Below are 19,106 nucleotides of genomic sequence, written 5' to 3' on the forward strand. Positions count from 1 at the left end.
TTCCTCCTGGACGGGGGTCACAGATGTGCGTAGGGAATTCCTGACTCAGCTTCCAATGGAGCCATCCCTTCGCTTTACAGCAGGACAGGAGCCCAGGCCAAGCCAGGCAGGACTGGAATAGGAGGGAGGGCCTGATGTTCTGATGGGTCAGGAATTTGGGATGAGGCTTTTGGCAGCATTGCCAAGACGTCCTCACACCTCATCTCATCTTTGGCCATGAAAATAAAAATATGCCAACAGGGAAATAAAAGTATTAAATGCACGGAAAGACTGAAGTTATATGGCAGCATTATAGTATAAATGAATTAAATATAGTATCTAGCAATAAAAAGGAAACATTTGAACTGGCTCAGATAGTCAGCCTGCTGCAGCCACAGTTCACAAGAAAAAACCCACATTCAGAGGATAAACATATTCCCAAGAGCGGGAGCCAGACTCCAACTGCTGAAATGGGGCCTGACAGTACATCAGTTCCCGGTGATGGGGCAGGGAAACCTAAGGATTTAACTCTGGGAGCTCCACGAGCGCTCCTCTTCCCCCCAAACTGTGTGAAAACGCTCCCTCCTTCAACCTTCATTTTTCACCAGCAGGAAACTGTCATCTGGAGTCAGTATAAGGTTCTCACCTAAACACACAGTTAAATTCATCAACATTTTCTCCAGGAGACAACCCAATGGGTCTTTTTGAAGTCTGACTTTCATAGATTTTCTTCATGTATACGAAATACATTATGACTCCAGCAACTCTATGAGTGCCCAAATCAAAACGCTGTCCAGAACAAACTGAGTTACAACTTCAAAAAGGACAGATCGCGCCCCCCCCAACTTCATAGGCATCTGGATCTCCTACTTTGCAGAGCTCTGCAGTTTCTCATCATCACCCTCCTTCTGCAGTTGTTCTGAGAAGCTGAAGGCCAGCTACAGGGCAGGGCAGGCTGCCCAGGAAGCACCAAGGGAGCCTTCATTTCCCTCCTTTTGCAGGCTCAAGATTGGCCTCAGCTTGGAGTCACTGGCCTCAGGCCTCTGCTCCCCACTCCAGGTTATGCACCTGCTTCACTCCAACTGTGGTAAGTTAAATGAGACAAAGAGCCTCAATCCCAGTTTGAATAAGAAATCAGCAGAGTGCCTGCTTCCCCTGTGCTTATGTATAAAGCAGAAGAGGAATATTTCATGATACTTTATATGGATTTTTAAACTGGCAATTAATTATTCCCTTGAGAAAACAAAGATGCCAGCAAACTACCATCTTCATATTAACAACTTTTTATGTAAAATAACTAAACAAATGTGAGTTCTTCCCTTTTTCCTCTGCTTCAGCAGCTCTCTAGTTTTCACAGTTCATGTTGTTACCAAGTGCTTTGTCTGAGAATGTACATGTCCAATTTACCTATTTGAAACTCTCGCTCAATCCCACCCCCCACCCCCACTGGCCCATCCAGTCATTTCTGTAGCTAAATCCTAAGCATTGTGTAAACTGCACAGTTTCAAGCAGTCTGACTGACCACAGCTTGAATTCACCAGTGGCTATCTCATGTCTCTTGATTTAAATTATTCACTTGAAATTGTCCTCCAAAATAGACTCTGTTATCTTGAATGAGTGCCATGTCCATTTTATTTGCTTCTGTTCTCCCTAACCTGTTACATCACCTGCTCATTGAGGGCAAACAGAGAATATTATTAACTGCCCATTACCTGCTATAGATGCTGGAGGTCTCAAGCAAAAACCCCAGAGAGGGTGTGTGGATGTTAGTGCCACCCTCACCACAAGAGGGCGCTTCACTGTCTTTTCCTTTCTGGAAAATGGCTCAAAGCAGTTTTCTGGAGGACTTTTTTATACAGGGGATTCCACTTTACAGAGGTAAAGGTAATACTATTCAATTTGCTTTTTATTGATTTATGATTTTATTATTTAACTCTTCATAGGTTTTTTAAAAAGCAGTAAAGCCTATGAGCCATTATTTCCGTTTCTAAAATGTACAATGCAAAAAATATACACAGGAAAAGAAGTAGGAGTAAGTGAGGTGAGAGGAAGAAGACTTGTTGACGTGGCCACTGGAATAAAATATAAAGCCCAGAAATATATGTTCACATACATGGTCATATGATTTCTGACAACAGTGCCAAGGTCACTCAATGGGGAAATGACAGTCATTTTAACAAATGGTGCTGGGAAAACTGGATATCCAATTGTAAAAGAGTTAATTTGGACCCAGATCTTACAGTCTACATGAAAACTAACTTTAAATGAATCAAACACCTAAATTTAAGAGGTAAAACTATAAAACACTTAGAAGAAAACATGGAAAATTTCATGACATTGGATATAGCCATTTTTTAAATGACACAAAAAGCATAGGCTGAAAAAGGAAAAATAGATAAACAGGACTACATCAAAACTAAAAACACCGTTATACTAAAGGACACTCACAAGAGAATGAAAAGACAACCTACAGAATAAGATAAAATATTTGCAAATTATATATCTGATAAGGTATTTATATCCAGAATATATAAAGAACTACTACAATTCAACAACAGCAACACAAGAACAAACCCAATTCGAAAATTGGGACACTTGTCCAGAGAATATATAAAAAACGGCCAATAAGCACGTGAAACAACACTCAACATCCCAGATCATTCGGGACACGCAAATCAAATCCACAGGGAGATACCAATTCTCACTGGTACAATGGCTATTGTATTTTTTTTTTTTTTAATTGAGAGTAACCAATGCTGGTGAAGATGTGTAGAAATTGAAACCCTTGTGCATTGCTGGGGAGAATGTGAAAGATGCAGCCACTGTGGAAAACAGTGTGGTGGTTCGTGAAAAAGTTGAACATGGAATTACCCCACAACCCAGCAATTCCACCCCTAGGTATACATCCAAAAGAATTAAAAGCAGGGACTCAATCAGATACATGTGCAGTGCAGCATTGTTTATAACAGCCTTACTCACGATAGTAAAGGACTGTTGTGGAAACAACCCAAGTGCTTGTCAACATATGAATGGATAAACAAAGTGTGGTATATCCACAGGATGAAATACTATTCAGCCAAAGAAAGGAACGAAGTACTGACGTGTGCTACAACAGGAGTGAACCTTGAAAACACTGGGCTATGTTAAATAAGCCAGACACAGAAGGACTGGTATTGTATGGTCCACTTACATGAGATGCTTAAACAGGCAGGTTCAGAGAGGGAGAAAAATACAATGGAAGCTTCGTCACCTTGAGATTTGTTCACTTATCTGAGATTCAGCTTTTCACTAAATGTAAAGTGTGTTTTATTTTATTATTAGAGCTTGAAAGATAAGATAAAATATTTCCAAAGAGAAAAGAAAGAGGTGGATTTCAGAAAAATAAACATCTACCTTTATATTTTATCTGTTTAAAATTCTTATTCACTTTTCTCTTTTCCAGAGCACGTGTAGTAAGTTTCTCAGGTCTCTTCTTTATGTTGCATGTCAAATGAAATTCCAGGGCTTAGCCTTGAGAATTCTACTGGGGAAAAAGTCTCAGAGAAATAGGGGAGATTATGCTTTTACAACGGCTGCAAAAAAAAAAAAAAAATACATTTCAACAAAAAAGTGTAGTAGATAAATTGGTGAATTAAAAAGATCCACCAAAACATCAGTTCCTCCCCTTCCCAGGGTGAAGAGCGTGACAGTGAATAACTGCTCTGTTTCCTGTTATCTGGACTTCAGACATTAATGCTAATCCAATGAGAAGGGACACGGCAATAACGAAGTGTTTTATTATTTGTCAAATGATTTGTCATCATGGAAATAATAATGAAATGACATCTTTACTGAGAGGGACAGATACTTGTGCTTTTCCTTTCCAGCTATAAAATACATGTGCTTTATAATTTTCTTTCCTCTCATAAACATAAACACTGAGTTTGAGCAATTTTGCTGGATTATTCAAACACTGGATATTTTCTCTATTAAAAGTCAGTGAATAGAAAAAAAAAGAGAAAAAAAAAAAAAAAAAAGAACGAACAAATAAATAAATAAAAGTATGTGAATAGTCTTGACCGGGGATTAGAGTCCTGAGTCCAGTGACTGTGAGCTAAGGCCAGTTTTGAGCCTGCAAAGAGAGGTCACTGAAGTCCGGCTGGTTCTTCCCGGGAGCCTCCCCTTGCAGGTTGTGTCTGCCCACGCTGACCACGGACAGAGCCTTCCTACTGAGAAGCTGCAGGGCCCTGGACAGCTGGGTACCCACAGACAGATGCTGTGGGGTTTGAAATGGAAGGGGGAGTGTGACGCTTTTCTGAGACTGTAATTGTTATTGTCCTGGGGCTGTTGGTAGACATTGTTAAATGAAACAAATCTGGATTTAAGTTAGAAGTGACCTTATTCTAAAGGAGTGTTGTGAGAGAGGAAAGCACCAAGTGTGAGATCTACGAGATTCTCGAAGTTCAGCTAGAAAAAGAATTTGCGTTCATAGGCAGGAGTGAACAGGGTTAGAAAGAACACACAGGGGAGGTGTGGTGGGGGGTGACAAAATCAGATCCTGGATCAGAGACTGTTTCACCCTGAGGTCAGACTGTTCTTAGGAGGGCAATCAAGGAGGGGTGTGTGCTGGCTCAGGTTGAGGGTGGGTGTTAGAGCTTGGATGCGTTGTCCCCCCAAAACTCATGTAGAAATCTGATCCCCAATGTGGCAGTGTTTGGAGGTGTTTGAGTCATAGGGGCAGATCCATCGTGAATGGATTAATGCTCTCCCTGAAGGTAGGGATAGTGAGTTCTCACTTTATTAGTTCCTCTGGGAGCCGGTTGTGTATAGGACCCCGGCACCTCTTCTCTCTCTTGCTTCCTCTCGTCATGTGATCTGCTTGTACCTGACATCTGCCTGCTGCTTTCCGATAGACAATCCAGAAATCAACCCACACACCTACAGCCATCTGATCTTTGACAAAGGCACCAAGAATACACACTGGGGAGAAGACTGCCTCTTCAGTATGAAAACAGAGGGGACACACTTCAGGAAGCAGGAATGGACATAGACTTTATGAATACAACCCCAAAAGCACAGGCAACCAAAGGAAAAATTAACAAATAAACAAATGGGATTATATCAAACTAAAAAGCTTCTGCATGGCAAAAGAAACCAACAGAGCAAAAAGGTAACCAACAGAGTGGGAGGAAATATTTGCAAAATATACATTTGACAAAGGATTAATATCCAGAATACACAAGGAACTGAAACAACTTAATAGCAAAAAAACCCAAGTAACTTAATTAAAAAATGGGCAAAGGAGCTAAATAGGCATTTCTCAAAGGAAGATATATGAATGGCCAACAGACACATGAAAAAATGCTCAACATCACTCAGCATTCAGGAAATGCAAATCAAAACCACTCTGAGATACCATCTCACTCCAGTTAGGAAGGCTAATATCCAAAAGACTGTGAATGATAAATGCTGGAGAGGATGTGGAGGAAAAGGAACCCTCCTACACTGTTGGTGGGTCTGCAAAATGGTGCAGCCTCTATGGAAAATGGTATGGAGGTTCCTCAAACAATTGCAGATAGATCTACCATATGACCCAGCTATCCCACTGCTGGGAATATACCCAGAGGAATGGAAATCATCATGTAGAAGGGATACCTGAAGAGCCATGTTCATCGCAGCACTCTTTACAATAGCCAAGAGTTGGAACCAGCCCAAATGCCCATCATCAGATGAGTGGATACGGAAAATGTGGTACATCTACACAATGGAATACTACTCTGCTATAAAAACGAATGAAATACTGCCATTCACAGCAACATGGATGGACTTAGAGAAAATTATGTTAAGTGAAACGAGTCAGGCACAGAAAGAGAAACACCACATGTTCTCACTTATATGTATGAATTAATAGAAATAAATAAATATACAAACAAACAGCGGGGGGGGGAGACAACACTCCTAATAATTCCTTGAACTTGTTAAGACAAGTGAACAGATATGATATTGATGGTGTGAGGAGGTGGGAGAGGGAGGGGGGAAAAGGAGGAATTGGTAAAATCAATTGGAATCGAAAATCAATTACATTGTATATTGATAAAATAAAAAAATAAAAATAAATAAAATAAAATTACCCAGTCTTAGATATTTTGTTACAGGAGCACAGACTAAGATAACCCTTAATTGCAGGTCAGACAGCTTGGAGGAGAAAACCTGGGGAAGAAAGGAGCTTGAAAAAGCTTTCTAGGGGTGGGAATAAATATTAAAACTGAGCTCAGAAAGTATTCTTTTAAAGAAGTTGGAACTGGATTAGTCTGTAGAGCAATTTATTCCCCAGGGCATTGCTGAAAACAATGTAGCATTCAGCCAGCAGCCAGTGGAGCCTAACCTTCGGAGTGCTCGGGGGAAAAAGTAAGAGAGTCCTGCCCATCACTGTCCACTCAGGGTTACTGTGGGCATCCTCAAAACCGGGTTGCCTTGAGGAGCAACCTCGGAGGTTTATCATCACCACTGTCCATGTCAGGAACTCTATACATCTTGCAGAATTTAAACTCTATGCCCATACTTGATAACTCTCCATTACCTACTTCCTCTAACCCATGGCAAACAGCATTCTACTTTCTCTATGAATTTGACTATTCTAGTTACCTCACAAAAGCTGAATTATACAGTAGTTGTCTTTATATGAAAGGCCTATTTCACCAAGCATGGTGTCCTTACAATTTATCCTTTTGTAGCATATGTCAGGATTTCTTTTCTTTTTCAAGCTAACATTCCGTTTATGAATAGACTGCCTTTTCACTATTTATTTATCTGTGGCTGGATGCTTGGTTTCCTTCCATGTGAACATGGGTACAGAAATACCACAGAGACTCCCCTTTAATGTTTCTTGGTAGATTCCTAGAAGTGAAAATGCTGGATTCTATGCTATTACTAATTTGGGGAGGATCTGCGGTTACACCATTTCCAACAATGGTTGCACCATTTTGCATAACCACCAACAGTGTAAAGGGGTCACAATCACTCCACATCCTTGCCAGCATTTATTTTCTTATGTTTTTATAGTAGTTATTCTAACGGATACTATTCATGATTGGTGATGTTGAATATGATGTGCTTATTGGCTATGTGTATATCTTCTTTGGAAAAAGGTCTATTTAAGTCCTTTGCCCATTTTGAAATTAGCTTGAGCTGCTAAAACAAAATACCATAAACTAGGTGGCTTAAACAATATTTCTCACATCTGTGCGGCTGGAAAGTCCAAATCCAGGCCCTCGCAGCTTCACTGTCTGGGGAGAGCCTGCTTATTAGTTTGTGGACTTCTGCCTTTCATATCATCAGACGTGGAGGGTGAAAGCAAGCTCTTTCAGAACCTTATTTGGATACTAATCTCACTCACAATGGCTCCACCCTCACAATGCTATCAAATCCTAACTACCACCCACAGATACCATCTCCTAATAGAATCACATCAGAATGGGAAGTTTCAACATATGAATTTAGAGGGGACACATAGTCCATCACTTTTAGCTCCTGGCCTCCCATGTTCTCACATGCAAAATAGTCTCATTTTATCCCAAGAGGCTCAAAAGTCTTAACTTGATTCAGCATCAACTCTAAACTCTGAAGTCCAAACTGTCATCTCAATATCATGTAAATCAGATATGAGTGAGACTCAGGTTTAGATTCAAAAGAGGCAAAGAACTTCTCCAACTGTGAACTTGTGAAACCAAATCCATTATATGCTTTCAAAGTACAATGATAGGACAGTCGTAGAATAAACATTTGTATTCTATCCCTTCGCTACCATCTCTATTTATCTCTTTTCCACAATCTCAGCTATTTTTTTTTTTTTCTGGACGAGAGGATATATTTCTTACTACGTACAGTGAAATACATAATATAAAACGTTCAATTATATGCACTTAGTCAAATGGAGATTTTTCAAACAACTACAGGTAGAACTACCATATGACCCAGCAATCCCACTGCTGGGTTTATAACCAAAGGAATGGAAAGCATCATTGCTTTCCATGGAAGGAATACCTGCAATCCCAGGTTTATTGAAGCTCTATTCACAAGAGCCAAGATATGGAACCAATCTAAATGTCCATTGATAGATGATTGGATAAAGAAAACATGGTATATATGTACAACTGAATACTAGTGAGCCATAAAAGCAATCTCAGCTTTTTCTAGCACCCATCTGAAAACTCTTCCAGCCTATACCCATTATATAGTTCCAAACCCATTTCTACGTTATAAGCATTTGGTACAGGAACATATACATATAAATACAAATTTTATAGTATTAAAATATAAACATAATATCTATTAATATAAAATTCTACAAAAATAATAAGAACATAGGGTTCAGATCCCCATACTGGCCAGCTGCTAATTAATAGATAAAAATAATACAAATAGATGTTATACAAACTGCCTCCCCTCTGACCTTAACATAATGTTACAAACAAGAAAGACTCAAAGATTCACAAATTTGGAGAAGTTAAGCAACACTCAAAGAATTAGTGGATGGAAAAAAAGGAAAATCAGAAAATAATTATAAATGAAGAAAACTGACAACACAAAACATCAAAACATACAGGACAAACCAAAAACAGCACTAAAGAGGAATTGATAGCATAGGAACTTTTTCAGATATGAGACTATTATCGTGTGACTGTGCTTGTGGAAGCTGAGCCAATGACTACGGGGCAGAGCGCACTGCAGTGGCTGAGTCCCATGACGTGGGTTCTGCCACTCCTTCCTCCACCATCTCTCCTCACAACTACCTGGGGCTGCTGTAGAGAAATTTTCCAAAAAATAGGTCAGCTGTCCATTCTCAAAGATGTTTCCTCACGAGAAGACAGAGGGGCCTTGAAACGGAAAGCCTAGAAGTGGAAATGGCTATTAAGAGATTGGTCCTGGAAACACACCGTATTTGTGCTCAACCATCAGGGTGCCCATAAGAGGATCCTACTTGGAGAGAACAGGGCAGAGTGTGTTTGTTTCAGAACCCCAGCATCCCACATATCTGACCTGAAAAACCCATAGTAAACTCTTAAGACACACTCCAGGATCCCCCTCACTTCCAACCAGTTGCATTTGTAAGATGAAGGCAGGTGTGGCCCTAGAGGGTGTTTATTATGAGATGAGTTCCAAAAAAGGCCTGCTAGGGTCCAAGTCCTTTCCTCCCCAGTTCTTCAATTCTTCCTATAAAGGACCCTATGGTGCTGGAAAGAAGTGTTGCAACATAAAAATCAAGGTTCAGGTCAGCTTAATACTGTCCTAGTACATGAAAGCACCTTTATTTGCTTTCTATTAATTATTTTTAATACATACACATACTAAAACATAATTGTGAATTTTCACAGATGTACAGTTATAACATAAGCATAGGATGAAGAACAATCCCCATATCAGCCAGTTGTCTGTCCCCCTCTCCCCAAAAAGATGGAAAACACTGAATTACCTCCAAAGAAGATTCTTCTGGTGCCCATTTGTACAGAACTGCTCCACCCTTCATCACTGATCTGTTACATTCCTATAATTTTGACTTTACTAGACTGTGATATAAACGGAATTGATGGAGTTTGGATGCGTTGTCCCCTCCAAAGCTCATGTGGAAATTTGATCTCCAATGTGGCAGTGTTGGAAACTGATTGAGTCATGGGGGCGGATCCCTCATGAATGGATTAATGCTCTCCCTGGGGGAGGGGGGATTAATGAGTGAGTTCTCGCTCCATTAGTTCCCACAAGAGCTCGTTGCTTAAAAAGACCCTGGCACCTTCTCTCTCTCTCTCTCTTGCATCCTCTCACCATGTGATTTACTTGTACCTGTCAGCTCCCTGCCACTTTCCACCATGAGTAGAAGCAGCCTGAGGCTCGTGCCAGATGCAGCTGTCCCAGAATTGTAAGCCAAATAAAACTCTTTCCTTTATAAATTACCCAGTCTCTGGTATTTCTGTTATAGCAACACAAAATGGACTAAAACAGAAAATTGGTACCGAGGAGTGGGGTGTTGCTATGCAGATACCTGAAAATGTGGATGCAGCTTTGGAAGTGGGTAATGGGCAACGGTTGGAGGAGTTTGGAGGACTTAGAAGAAGAGAAAAAGACGAGGGAAAGTTTGGAATGTCTTAGAGACTTATGTGGTGGTGAGCAGAATGCTGATAGAAATGTGTACAGTAAAGGCCATGTGGATGATGAGGTCTCAGATAGAAATGAGGGACTTATTGGTAATTGGACAAAAGATCACCCTTTCTACACCATAGCAAGGAACCTGGCTGCAACGTGTCCATGCACTTGGACTTTGTGGAAGTTGGAACTTAAGAGTTGTGAACCAGAGCATTTGGCCAAAGAAATTTCTAAGCAGCAAAACATTAAGGACGCTGCATGGTTGCTTTTAAGAACCTACTCTGAGTTATGGCAGCAAAGGCATAACGTAAAGCCAGAATTTAAAAGGGAAGCAGGGCAAAGTTTTGGAAAATTTGCAGCCTGGCCATGCAGTAGAGAAGTGGAGAGCAGGAGAAAAATGCAAGGGTGAAACTGATAAAGTATTTGCTAAAGACATTATCTTGGCAGTGAGGCAGCCAGATGCTAAGAACCAGGACAATGGAAAAAATGCCCTAAAGGCATTTGAGAAGTCTGGAAGGGTTCCCCACCCATCACAGGCCCTAAGGCCTAGAAGGACTAAGTTATTCTGCAGGACAGACCTGGGGCACATCTGCCCTCAGGATCCTGCTCCCTGCATCCCAGCTGCTCCAGCTGGAGCAGCCCCAAGTGTGGTTCATGCAGTAGCCCTGGAGAGTAGAGGTCCAAAACCTCGTGGCGTCCCTGTTGTGTTAAGTCTGCAGGCCGGCAAGACATGAGAGCAGTGGAGGCGTGGCAGCCTCCACCCAGATTCCAGAGAATGTATGGAAAAGCCTGGGGGCCCAGGCAGAGACCTGCCACAGGGGCAGAGCCACTGCAAAGGACATCTACTAGACCAACACCAAGCAGGAAAGTGGGGTCAGAGCCCCCACAGAGAGCCCTCACCAGGGAAATGTCTAATAGAGCCAAGGCAGTGGGGCTGCCACCAGGACCTCAGAACTGCAGGGCCACTGGCAATGTGCAACACAGGCCTGGAAAAGCTGCAGGCATCAATGCTGCCCACTGGGCTGCACCTGGCAGAGCTGTGGGAGCAAGGGTGTCTGATGCTTTGGGGGCCCAGATGCCCAATTGTGCCCAGGATGCAGGACTTGGAGTCAAAGAAGATTATTTTGGGAAGTTTAAGACATAATGTCTGCCCTGCTGGGGTTCAGGCTTGTTTGGGGCCTGTTTCTCCTTTCTTCTGGCCTATTCCTCCTTTTTGGAATGGGAATTGTAAGAACCCAAATGCCCCAAGGGATCACACCCTGATCACATAAGCCCTTCTCGGCCACACCCCATCATGGCGCTGGTTGCCCTTCTCTTCCGTACTCTCCTTCCCGCCGGTGCGAATCGCACACCAATCAGCTCACCCCAAGCCCCATGCGGTATGCTAAGTAGGGATTGTATTTTAAGCCAATCAGCCTTCCCTAAAAGCCCTATATATATGTGTGTGCCGCCTAATAAACGAGCTCTCTCCAGTGGATCGTCAACTGGTGTCCACTCGTCCTTTCATTTGGTGCCGAAACCCGGGACGGAGTTTCTCTCGAGCAGCGACACTTTTCGGATCGCAGCGGCAACACTTTCCAAGCCGCCCCTCGGGGCTCCCTCGAGCTGTAACACTTTTCAAATCGCAGCGGCAGCACTTTTCGAGTTGCCCCTCAGGAACTCCGTCCCACCAGGACCGGCCTCCCTTCCACCGCTCACCACTGACGGTCCACCCTTGTCCATTCTTTTTGGGGCTGGCTCCTTCCACTCACCACCGTCTCATCATTAGGTAAGCCCCCTTTCCTAAAGGGCACCAGCCCTTTTTCAGGCTACCACAGGGAGTCTAGCCGTGATCATCCGGTAGCCCCTAACGCCCATACCCCACCCCACCACGGTCTTCACGACCACCATAAATTCCCAAACTGTAACAGGTTCCAAAGCCCCGGTAAACTTTTACTTTCATTTTTGGAGGTTAAAAGCCCCATTCTGTTCTCTCCTTCTCTCTTTCACTCTCCTGTCCACCACTCTCTTCTCTCCACTTCCCGGGTCCGGGACCCGACCAGAAAATCCTGGCGCTAGGTTCCTTCAGGCACCGGGCTTTTGCCCTAGAGAAGTGGAGGTCTGAGTGACGACCCACATCCCGCTTCTCTCCTCCTGGTTCGTACCTGAACCTGCCGGGACTGACGTGACCTACTGGGGACGCCCTCTAGGATCCCGCCTTTCTCAACCGGCCGAAGGATCTGTCCTATCACTAAATCTCTGTCCAATTTGTCTAAATTCCCATTAAGAGACCAAATGGGCGCTTCCTCCTCCTCCCTAGAGGACTCTCCACTTCAATGCCTTCTGAAAAACCTCACCAACCTTTCCCTCAGGCTGGATATTGAGCCCAAACCCCTCACCAAATTCTGTACACAAGATTGGCATTATTATCCTTTAGATAATCAAAACACATGGCCCCCTGAGGGCACCCTAGATCCTAACATTCTACGAGACCTCTTTAACTACTGCCAGCACCTAAAAAAATGGAAGGAGATCCCCTACATCGAGGCTTTTCGCCTCTTGGCTCAGAACCCCGCCCTCTGCTCCTCCTGTGCTCCCTCTCAAGTCCTTTTAGCCTGTAAACCCTCTTCACAGTCACCCCTCGATTCTTCCACCTTCGACCCTGATGAAACCCCACCCTACCGACCTCCTCCTCCCCCAGTGCCTCCGGCATCCGCTCCTCCTCCCCCGTCATCCGCGTCACCTTCTGCACCTCCTGCGTCATCCACTCCCCCGTCTTTACCCTCACCTACTCCTGACCCACTAAGCCCCCCTTTCACCCATTCCCGAGGACCACCCCCCACCCCTTTAACAATCGCCCCACTATGCAAGGTAGCTGGGGCTGAAGGAGTAGTTAGGGTCCATGTTCCCTTTTCCCTAGCTGACCTTACAGAATTAGAAAAAAGACTAGGCTCTTTCTCTACCGACCCTACCACCTACATTAAAGAATTCCAATGGATCCTGCAGGCCTACAGCCTCACACATCATGACATCTTCATGCTCCTAGCCAATATCCTCCTCCCCAAGGAACGCCGCAGGGTCTGGGATACAGCCCAAACCCATGCCACTGACACCCATCGTACCAATCCAGATCACCCACCAGGCCCCCAAGCAGTCCCAGAACAGGAACCTAATTGGGATTATAACACAGCCCAGGGAATCCAGGCTCGACACCGTTTTGCCTCTTGCTTAATAATTGGCCTCAAAAAATCGGCTCACAAGGTCATCAATTTCCAAAAAATTCAAGAAATTGTCCAAAAAAAGGAGGAAACTCCCTCCGAGTTCCTCAGTAGATTAACTCAGGCCTTTCAACAATACAGTAACTTAGACCTCAACTCAGAAGACGGCCAGCATGTCCTTATGACCTATTTCCTGGCCCAATCCTACCCCGACATTAAAACTAAACTTAAAAAATTAGAGCAGGGTCCTGCAACCCCTCAGACCGAAATCCTGTCAGTGGCCTTCAAGGTTTTTCATAATCAGGAGGAGGAAAAGGAACGTCGAAAACAAAAGGCCGACCACGCCAACTTCCAGATGTTGGCCCGGCTTATCAAACCCCCTGGGCGCCCTCCCACAGCCTCCACCTCTAAGCCTCCCCCTGGAGCCTGCTTTAAATGTGGGAGGGAAGGACATTGGGCAAAGGCTTGCCCCACCCCCAGGCCACCCACCACTCCTTGTCCAAAATGCAAAAAGAAGGGACATTGGGGATCTGATTGCCCTCTTGCCCGAAGGGGTGAGGGACCAACTGCCCCACAGTCCCCCGAACCGTGGATACCACCTATGGTGCACCCTGCTGAGGAGGACTGAAGGAGCCTTGGGCCCTTCCCGACCATCTCTATAACAAAGCAGGAGCCCAGGGTATCCATGGTTGTGGATGGCCACCCAATATCTTTCCTCCTGGACACTGGAGCCACCTTTTCGGTCTTAAGGGAATATAAAGGCCCCACCACCTCCAGGAGCTCTCCTATAGTCGGGGTAGGAGGTAAACAAATCTTTCCCCAAAAAACCCCTCTTTTAACCTGCTGCCTTCAAGGCACTCAATCCGTTTTCTCCCATTCCTTTCTAGTCATGCCACAATGCCCCGTCCTCTTGTTGGGTCGGGACATTCTATCACGGCTTCAAGTCTCCATTACTTTGCCCCTGTCCTCTTCCTCTTCCCCCGTTTCCTTCCTCCTAGCACTAGTTCAAGCCCAAGATCCCAAGAAGTCCTTACCCATGCTAATGCACCTTGTTAACCCCACAGTTTGGGACACTGCCAGCCCCGCTCTGGCCCAGTGTTCCCCCGTACACATAAAACTAAAAGACCCCTCCAAATATATTTGTCAGGCTCAGTATCCATTAACCACAACAGCCCTCCTCGGGTTAAGCCCCATCATTCAGGATCTATTAAAAAAGGGGTATCTCCGTCCCACTCGCTCCCCTTTCAATACTCCCATACTCGCTGTTAAAAAACCTAATGGCGCCTTTCGTCTCTATAATATGAGCAAGGGTCCTCCTGAAGAACCTTTGCTCTCCTCACCTCAGCGCCCTTTTCTCAAGCTTCAATAGGCCCTTCTAACAGCCCCTGCACTTCATCTCCCTGATCTAACTAAACCCTTTTTCCTCTATGTTCTTGAAAATACGGGACAAGCTCTGGGCGTTCTAGGACAGAATTATGGCCCCTCCTTTGCCCCCGAAGCATGCCTATCAAAACAGTTGGACCCCACTGTACGAGGCTGGGCACCCTGTTTAAGAGCCCTGGCAGCGGGGCAGTTACTGCATAAGGAGGCATCCAAATTAACATTTGGGGCACCTCTCACCATTCTCTCACCACATCACCTTAAAGACCTCCTTACCTATAAGGCTCTCCAATCCGCCATATGGAAAGAACATGGTCTGCTTAACACCAAGGGTAACACAATCACCAACTCAGCTTTAATCTCCACATTAATTGAGGACCTTGTAAATTAGGATTCATTCATTGCAGATCCCACCAGAGGGACGATTCCCCAATCACTCGCGGGAATTGTAAGGCTGACCTCGCCACAGGCACTGCGGCACGGCACCCACAGACACAAAACCAACTTCCCATTCTTCCTTACGGCTCCCAAGGTTCACAGACACCCTCTCAGCCTCAACCGCCTAATGATGATAAGTCCTCTCTCTTTCGCTTGCTCCATGACCTGTTTCACTCTAGCCCCCAAGCTTTATCCCAGTTTTTACAAGCCTTCTTCTCAATCACCCCATCTGACAAAGCCCTCTTACACAAAATTTCCTCCTCACGCACAATCTGCCAGCGTACCAATCCTAACACCCCTCTCAAACCTGGGCCATACCCCTCCCACCAGGCCAGGGGTCTCACACCCGCGGCCGACTGGCAAGTCGATTTTACGCACATGCCTTCTGTCCGGCGCCTCAAATACCTCTTGGTGTTTGTTGATACCTTTTCAGGATGGGTAGAGGCATTCCCAACATCCAATAAAAAGGCCTCCACCGTAGCCCAGACTCTCCTTTCCCAAATCATCCCACGATTTGGGATGCCCACTTCCATTCAATCTGACAATGGACCTGAATTTACCGCCCAGATAATACAAAAACTCTCCCAGTCACTCTCTCTCCCCTGGCACCTACATTGCTCTTACTGACCTCAGGCATCCGGAAAGGTTGAGAGAACCAACAGAACCTTAAAGGACATACTAACTAAATTGTCTCTGGAATTACACCTTGATTGGGTCCATTTTCTACCTCTCTCTCTCTACTCAAGACCAGGGCTCTCCCAAAAAGGCCCTCCAATCTTTCCCCTTTTGTATGGTAGGCCCCTCCTACCCCTGGGGATCACAGCGACTGAAGGACCCATACCACCCACCATGGCCTTACCCTTGCTCTCCCACCTTCGCACCGAGCTATGGAAGTACCAGGACTGGCTACTTCCAGATCCATCACTTTCCAAAAATAACCTTTCACTCAGCCCAGGCCAATTAGTATTCTACACTTCCCCGGAACCCAAAACCCCCCTAACCCCTAAGTGGGAAGGCCCATGTCCTGTCATCCTTTGCACTCCAACTGCTGCTAAACTTGCCCTGCCAGGTAATCATGTTACTCCATGGATTCATATTTCCAGGCTGAAGCCTTACACTCAGGATCCGCCCTCGGCCACCGAGAACTCCAATAACAAGCTGCAAAAGAACTTAACACATCATTCTTTTAAGTGTATCCCTCATCCTACCGACCCTCTCAAACTCTGCCTATCCCGGACCTCAGCCCTACCCCCAATTCCGGAGACATGAACCTTCTCCTTGGCCTTCTCCTGTTCCTTTCACTTCACCCAGGGAGCCTTCAGACCCCTTCCTATATATGGCTCAACCACACCTCACCGGCTCTCTCTCCTGGAAATTGTTTTCTTTGCGCCTCTCTCATGCGACCTCTCCTGGCGGCTGTCCCCTTAAATGCTTCCCTTTCTCTCGATGTTACCTCCTCCCCACCATCAGAACCCCTTAACCTTCCGGACATCCCTCTCTGGGAGCCAGACAACAAACACAATAACACTTTGTTGCCCCGTCACTGCTTCATCGGAAACTCTTCCTCCCTAACTTTTCCTCCGTCTTATTGTAATCTTAACACAACCATTCATACCCACACCTACGCCCCACCAGGCTCTTTCTTCTGGTGCAATGGAACCCTCTCTACCTCCATCCTGCCTAATCTTACTGCCCCATGCCTTCTTGTCACCATCGTCCCTCAACTCACTCTGTACACCAGTTCAGAACTGTTCCATCTTCTTCATCCCCCCCTCAAGGCAAAAAAAGGGCCGCCTTCCTCCCGATCATGGTCGGTATTTCCCTAACAACAACAGCGGTCGGAGATGGCCTGTCGGGAGGAGCCTTAGGACACGGTTTATGGGCGGTCGAAGACATAAATGCTAAACTTGAAGGGGCTCTGACCTCCACTGCCGAATCTCTTTCCTCTCTACAGAGACAAATTACCTCTTTAGCTCAGGTCACCCTCCAAAACCGTAGAGCACTAGACCTCCTCACTGCAGAAAAAGGAGGTACTTGCATCTGCCTTGGGGAAGAATGCTGTTATTATATCAATGAATCCGGTCTAGTAGAAACAAACATCATCAAACTCACCAACTTAGCTTCCAGCCTACGAACCACATCCAGTTCTAACCCCTTTTCTTCTTTTATCTTAAACCCTATCCTAACTTGGATTTGGCCCATTTTGGGACCTCTAATCATTATCCTCATAACCTGCCTTTTCTTGCCCTGCATCATTAGGTTTCTTCAAACCCAAGTGGGAAAAAAATCTCTAATCAGGCCTTTAACCAGCTTTTGCTTAGAAACTACCAGCTTCTAGGTACCGATGAATCCCCCTCCTCATCTCGTGAGCACCTCAGCCGATGCTGAAGAGACACCACCTTACAGAGGGAACGCATTCCTACACGTCCTTGCCACCGATGCCTGGCTGCTCCCTCCAGTCTCCAACTACCAATGGAACCGGTGCATATTCGACTTGTGGCTTCAAGGAATGTTTATGGACTTTTCCCCTTTTGAAATTACTTGTTTCTCCACCCTCCTTTGGGGTTTCATAATGGGTATTTATGTACCTTCCTCCCTTTGCCCCCCCCACAACGCCCCAGTTCAGCAGGAAGTAGCTCGATGACTTCAACGTCCCCTTTCCTAAAACAAGAAAAAGGGAGCAATGTAAGAACCCAAATGCCCCAAGGGATCACACCCTGATCACATAAGTCCTTCTTGGCCACACCCCATCATGGCGCTGGTTGCCCTTCTCTTCCGTACTCTCCTTCCCGCCGGCGCGAATCGCACACCAATCAGCTCACCCCAAGCCCCATGTGGTACGCTAAGTAGGGATTGTATTTTAAGCCAATCAGCCTTCCCTAAGTGCCCTGTATATATGTGTGTGTGCCACCTAATAAACGAGCTCTCTCCGGTGGATCGTCAACTGGTGTCGACTCGTCCTTTCAGGAATGTATACCCAATGTCTGTTCCACCATTGTATCTTGGCAGTAGATAAATTTGGTTTTGTTTTTCAGGTTCACAGCTGGAAGGACTTTTGGTTTTGGTCTCAGATGAGACTTTGGACTTTTAAGTTGGTGCTGGAGCAAGCTAAGACTTTTGGGACTATTGGGATAGAATGATTGTATTTTGTATGTGAGAGTGACATGAGTTTTGGGGGGCCAGGGGCGGTATGATGGAGTTTGGACGTGCTGTCTCCTCCAAAACTCATGTGGAAATTTGATCTCTAATGTGGCAGTGTTGGAAACTGAGTCATGGGGGCGGATCCCTCATGAATGGATTAATGAGTGAGTTCTCACTCTATTAGTTCCCGCGAGAGCTCACTGCTTAAAAAGACCCTGGCACCTTCTCTCTCTCTCTTGCTTCCTCTCGCCATGCGATCTGCTTGTACCCGCCGGCTGCCTGCCACTTTCCACCATGAGTAGAAGCAGCCTGAGGCCCATGACAGATGCAGCTTCCCCAGAATCATAAGCCAAATAAACCTCTTTCCTTTATAAATTACCCAGTCTCAGGTATTTCTGTTACAGCAACACAAAACGGACTAATACAGGAACATCATTTTGCCTTATGAGTCTCCTTTGTAAAATTTGATGCTATATTTGTGAAAGTGTAGAATTATACAGTGTTCTTCTGAGTGCAAAATTTTTGACAGTGCCCACAACAGAAGGTAGCACACATTCAGCTGTCACACTGACAGATGCCATTATGAGCTATTTGAGTTTGGAGAAGGACCTGCACTTCCCATAATTAACTTCCTTCATTTGTAAGATGGAACAATTTGTAGGTCAGTGAGGATCAAATGACATACTAAAAACCAGATACTTTGTACATTGTGAAGGAAATATAAGTTACAACTGAATAAATGGGCAAAGACTAAATTTTCTATGCTCTTTAACAAAAAACAATGCTCTTCCTACCCACCTCCACCTTCTATAACATGTATTAAAAATCTAAGCATATGGTAATGATACTTCTGAA

This window comes from Cynocephalus volans, chromosome 10 (genome assembly GCF_027409185.1).
Source record: "Cynocephalus volans isolate mCynVol1 chromosome 10, mCynVol1.pri, whole genome shotgun sequence".
In the NCBI taxonomy this organism is placed as follows: Eukaryota; Metazoa; Chordata; class Mammalia; order Dermoptera; family Cynocephalidae; genus Cynocephalus; species Cynocephalus volans.